A 6092-nucleotide genomic window follows, 5' to 3' on the forward strand; every position below is an offset into this window, starting at 1 on the left:
CAACTTGGATGAGATTGAGCATGTGAAAAGTCTTCTCAAAAGGAAGTTTGAGATGAAGGATTTGTGAGATCTGCGTTATTTTTGGGAATTGAGAGGTCATTCGCACACCTGAGGGTATTTGTGGCTATCACACAGAGACAGTATGTATTGGACATGTTGTCCAAGTATGGGATGGCTAATTGTAAGTCAATCTCGGTGCCATTAGATCAAAATGGCAAGCTTAGTGCGGATGCAGTTTATGTGTTGGAGGATCCCACTATGAACAGGAAGATTGTGGGAGTTTGATCTATGTCACAATCAACAGGCCAGATTTGATTTACATTGTTGGCTTAGAGAGTACAACGCGCAAACCACATCTTGACAGTGTGTAACGCACACTTCAGTATTTGAGGGCCACTATTGATTATGCATTGTTTTATGTAACAGGTGTACCATTGGAGCTATACGGGTACACAAATGCAGATTGGGTAGGTAGCATCTTAGACAAGAGATCTACCAGTGGATTTATGTTTTCATTGGGGAGTGCTATGTGACATGGAGCAGCAAGAAGGAGCCCACAGTTGCCTTGTCGAGTACAGAGGCATAGTACAAAGGAGCTGCGGTGGCAGCATGTGAGGTAGCTTGGTTACACAAGCTACTTGTTTTGCTGATTTAGGGTTGCATGTGGAGAGAAAGGTTGTCATATATTGTGACAATCTTAGCAGTATACTATTGGCCAGGAATCCAGTTTTTTATGCGTGGACGAAACACATTAAGGTCATTACCACTTCATCAGGGAGAGAGTCTTGGCCGACGACATCGACTTGGCCTACGTCAGCACACACGATTAAGTCGTTGAAATCTTCATGAAGGTCTTGGGAGCTGAGAAGCTCTGCAGATTTCAAGATATGCTTGGAGTTCATGAGCTGGAGTTGAGCTTGAGGAGGAGTGTTGAGATGTCAAGCTCAACATGAGCTAACACTCAGCTAACACTCACGAGGCGCATGCATGACCGTTCGACATTTACATCACTGGTGGCGGGTTTGGTAGGTGGCACTGACATATCTTTGCCTGAGATTCTATAGCTGGACTACATCAACTAGTCCACACATACCCACTTCTCTTAGTGTGTTAACATTATGGACCGCTTGTATATACTCTATTATGTGTGTAAGTCACTCAGGGGGTGCACTTCTAAAAAATCATATGTATCACGTGTTCAAGGAGCATTTAAAAAACCCCTTAACTGAAATTTTCCCCCTAATAAAACCACCCCTCTTTACTTATGAACTAACGGATTTTTTTTTGAAGTTGAATTAAAATACCCCTCCTGTTATTGTAATCTTATTAAAAAAAAATTTGAAATTTGAATTAAAATACCCCTCCTTTGGATTGCACGTGGTACACTAAAATTTTTTGAGGTGAACCCCCCGAGATTAGTCACTTTAACTTCTTTGTAGACCTCTTTTGTTGTGTAAAGAAGAAGAAGAATTTTTAGCCTCACCTTGTGTGTTCTCTTCTAGGGTTTGTGTGAGTGTGTGTGTGTGTGCTTGCAAGAGCTCAAGCTCTCTCCTTCCCTGCATCTTTTCATATGTGACTTGGCATCCTATATATGCCCAATCATGGTGTCATGTATACTAATAGAAAGCCAATACATGACTTTCCTTGCTCCTTGATTCCAATCCTTGAATTCTTTTACATCTGCAGCAGTTGGATTAATCTCTGGTATCTCTGGTGCCTCCTCATGTTCACCTTCAATGTAGTCCCAGTAACCTTTTTCTATCATGAAATTTGTCAATCTAAACCTCCAAGCATGGAAGTTGTTCTTGTCAAGCTTCTCTGCAACAATTTGGTTTATTCCATCATTCGACATCTTGTCTACAACACAAATTTACCAAAAATAGCACTCTTGTTTGACATGCACAAACTGTTGTATTCTCTGGTCGTACTATACTGAACCTAAACTGTCCCAAACCAGTGACCTTAATTTGCATACATACACCCAATGGCAACTTTGAGACCTCTTTGCAGCATACACAGTGGCTACACAACCAATCACCCTTCCTGCAGTTCCAAAAACAGAGTTCTGCAGAGAATCGAAACTTACCCACAGTGCCTGTGAACTGAAAAATAGAGGTCCAGATGCACGCAAAATGCGTTTTTGGCCTAAAGAATTTCGTCCAACGAAAAGTATAGTTGCCTTATAGCTCTTCTCCCACGAAGAAAGCTCCTCAATTGGAGTTTGTTTTCCAGTGCCTCCTGAAGAGCTCCCAACAAGGACGTAGTAGCCAACACAAAGAGGGAAGAGTAGATGAAGCTTTTACCTTGGTACCACTTCCTGTGCTTCTCTTTCTTACCACTCAGCCCTTAGCATAACCAAGCTTTGATACCATGATGAGAAGATGCAGGGGAGAAGAGAGCTTGAGTTCTTGCAAGCACACACACACTCACACAAACCCTAGAAGAGAACACACAAGGTGAGAGGCTAGAAAAAAAAGATTTATATAAATGAATGTTTAACTTTATATTCTATGTATATATTCTAATACAAGAAAAAAAAAGGCCATAATGAGTATATAAAAATGCTGACATTACTTCTAATTTATAAAGCTCTAACTCTCAATATCTTTCTCTCACTCTTACTCTCACCGACGACTTTTTTTTTTGAAGAGTTTTGTGAGTGTGTGATGTGTTTGTGTGTGTGTGTGTGTGTGTCTGAGAGAGAGAGAGAGAGAGAGAGAGAGAGCTTCTCTCTCTCTCTCTCTCTCTCTCTCTCTCTCTCTCTCTCTCTCTCTCTCTCTCTCTCTCTCTCTCTCCCCCCACAAATAATTTAAAAAAAACTCCCTGTAGTAGCAAACCACGCCAGATCACTCTCTCTCTCTCTCTCTCTCTCTCTCTCTCTCTCTCTCTCTCTCTCTCTCTCTCTCTCTCCACAAATAATTTAAGAAAAAACTCCCTATAGTAGGCCGCGCCAGCTGCTGTAGAGAGTTGTTTTTTGTATAATAGGCCCTAAATATGCTCTCCAAGTGTAAGGAAATCCACAAGTCTTCATCTCCAATGCATATGTGTGGGATTGTTATGGCAGCCCTTGTTGTACATGAAATCCTTTGGAAGATTCTTCTTGAAAACTCCATGAAATAGACTGCATGACCTGATAGCCAAAATTTTCTAATTTCATTTTTGCATATCTCGGTCATATTCTCTGATGGTGCATTTCTCCATTTATGACACAAGAAGGAACTATTGGCAAATAGCAAGAAGTATTATTGGCAAATAGCTGGTGGGACTAACAAGAAGTATCTGTTGGCAAATATGGCTGGTGGCCTCTAACAAACGAAATATATAAATATTGAATGTGGGGCACCTCCCTATGTGCCCATCGCAAATTTTGATTTGTTTTAGTCAACATGACATAGTTTTGGGAGAGGTAATTTACTAATTAAAATAATTCAAATACTAATTTAACCATTCAAATATATTATACACATTTTAAATAAGTATTTAATAAATATACTCTTGAATTATAATATTATCATGAAAGATTTATATAAAAATATAAATTATGTAATTAGAAAAAAAAGATTTATATAAATGAATATTTAACTTTATATTCTATGTATATATTCTAATACAAGAGAAAAAAAGAAAGAAAAAGGCCATAATGAGTACATAAAAATGTTGACATTACTTCTAATTTATAAAGCTCTAACTCTCAATATCTTTCTCTCACTCTCACGAGTTCTCACTCTCACTCTCACTCTCACTGACAATTTTTTTTCAAGAGTTTTGTGTGTGTGTGTGTGTGTGTGTGTGTGTGTGTGTGTGTGTGTGTGAGAGAGAGAGAGAGAGAGAGACTCTCTCTCTCTCTCTCTCTCTCTCTCTCTCTCACACACACACACACACACACACACAAATAATTAAAAAAAACTCCCTATAGTAGGCCGCGCACTCGCTGCTGTAGAGAGTTTTTTTTTTTGAATAATAGGCCCCAAATATACTCTCCAAGTGTAAGGAAATCCACAAGTCTTCGTCTTCAATGCATATGTGTGGGACTATTATGGCAGCCCTTGTTGTACATGAAATCCTTTGGAAGGTTCTTCATGAAAACTCCACGGAATAGGCTACAAATCATGCATACACTTAACCAATCATGTCCCACATCATCTTCTTCCATTGTGATGACCAATGAAGCAGAGCATCAACCCCAACAGTGGACCTTACCAAAAATGTCCACAAATTACAGCATGCATATAATCCCAAGTATTGCCCATTTTCTCCATACAACTCATGCCACTTGGTCAAGCAACACCTTCTTCAAGTACGCAATATTGTTGCACATACTCCAAGGATTACCAAGTAGCCTCATCCATGAACAATGTGGAACTAGACCCTCCAATCATGAAAGAAGTGCTCTTGAAGCATAGCGGATTGTTATGGCAGTCCATGTCGATGTCGAAACCACTTGAAAATCTCTCATGAAAACACTTCAAAATGAGACCCAAATGACATGTGCATGATGCCAAAGCATCTAGATATCATAAAATACCATCATAGTCACCATTAGAGCTCATTGAGATCACCAAAAGACTCCAAAAATCCATTGTAGGAGTCATAAAAGCCCATATAATGAACATCAAATGGCCCGAACACATCCTCACATAATAGAGCTTGTTGTTGCACCTAAGAAAGTGGTTGCCATGCATCCCACAAGTAAATCCACTAAAATGTGAACAACCCTCTCATAGATGAATCCCACCACCAGGGTCAAATGGAAATGTATCCTTTTGAAATGTCTTGTCATCCACAATGTGACCATTATTCCAACCACCAAGGTCAAATGGAAAAGCTATGAGTATCACTTGAAGATGAGGTAATCCATACAACTTCAACCGCATGGACGAAATGTAAATCCAAGCCATGTAGAATCCAAAGCAATGGCTATCACACTGCGTGGATTGAAGAAAAAATAAAGAGAGCCCATGTCAGTGACGCGACTAGCCCATCCTCTTGGGTCGAATGGATAACCATAATGTAGATCATCCAACCACCATGAAACAAATGTGTGACCTCTTGGATCGAAAGGAAGACATAACGGCACATCCAAAAATCTGGAACATAAATCCAACACCACCTTAGTATGAGGAACTCCATCATTATTGGTCATATCACCGAATCCTCCTATCTCATAGAAATCTTGCCTAATGGCCATGTTGTGGTGTACCATGGTGTGTTACATAATCATATATCATGCATCTCAAGTGACATATGATGCATGTGAAAGTGAATGCTCCATTCCCATATATAGAACAAATGTGTGACCTCTTGGATGAAACAAATGTGTGACCTCTTGCAATCATGTCTTCCAAACCAAACTTAAAAATGGATAATACAATGCATTCTCATGAATCTTCCACGAACCACTCAATGTGTCACCTAATGCATGATCATCCAAAGCATGGTCATCACATGTACAAATGAGTTTGAGTACTCATCCAAAATTCTATCAATTACCATGTCCTCACAATCTCGTGGTATCATATCATGAGCTAAAAATTCCTCAATCAAAGCACTTATGAAATCTGTCCAATCACACCCATTTTCAGCTTGCATGTCCCCTTTAATCACAGATACATTGGTGACTTGTCAAGAAAGATTCGGCAACAAAGTATCTTCATCTTCTTGGTGTCCATAAATTACAAGCAGCGTCTCATCCACTTCAACATCCACAATGTGTGCATAAAGACCCACATAGTCATACTCTATGGAATGACCAAATGGGATAGTGAAGTGGAAGTCCTCTTTTTCATTTTCTCAAGCCAAAATCTTGCGACATTGAGTGCATAGTAGATCTTCTATCCCCATTCAAAGAAAGAGTAATACCAAGCATAGGTACCAAAGATTCACATATATTACCCTTGTTTATCTTGGCTTCACTTGTAGAGGTTTTAACATCAATAATTGCACATTGTCTTCTTCCAATCACTCCCTTTGAAGAACATAATGCTTGACTATGTGCCTCATCATGTGCACCAACTTGATACATGGGTATATCATTATCATTTGTCCCACCTTGTTGCATAGGAATCCTCAATGCACTTGTCCCCTCTTGGTGC

Source organism: Cibotium barometz, chromosome 6 (assembly GCF_041138505.1).
Source record: "Cibotium barometz isolate CiBa-2024 chromosome 6, ASM4113850v1, whole genome shotgun sequence".
Classification (NCBI taxonomy): Eukaryota; Viridiplantae; Streptophyta; class Polypodiopsida; order Cyatheales; family Cibotiaceae; genus Cibotium; species Cibotium barometz.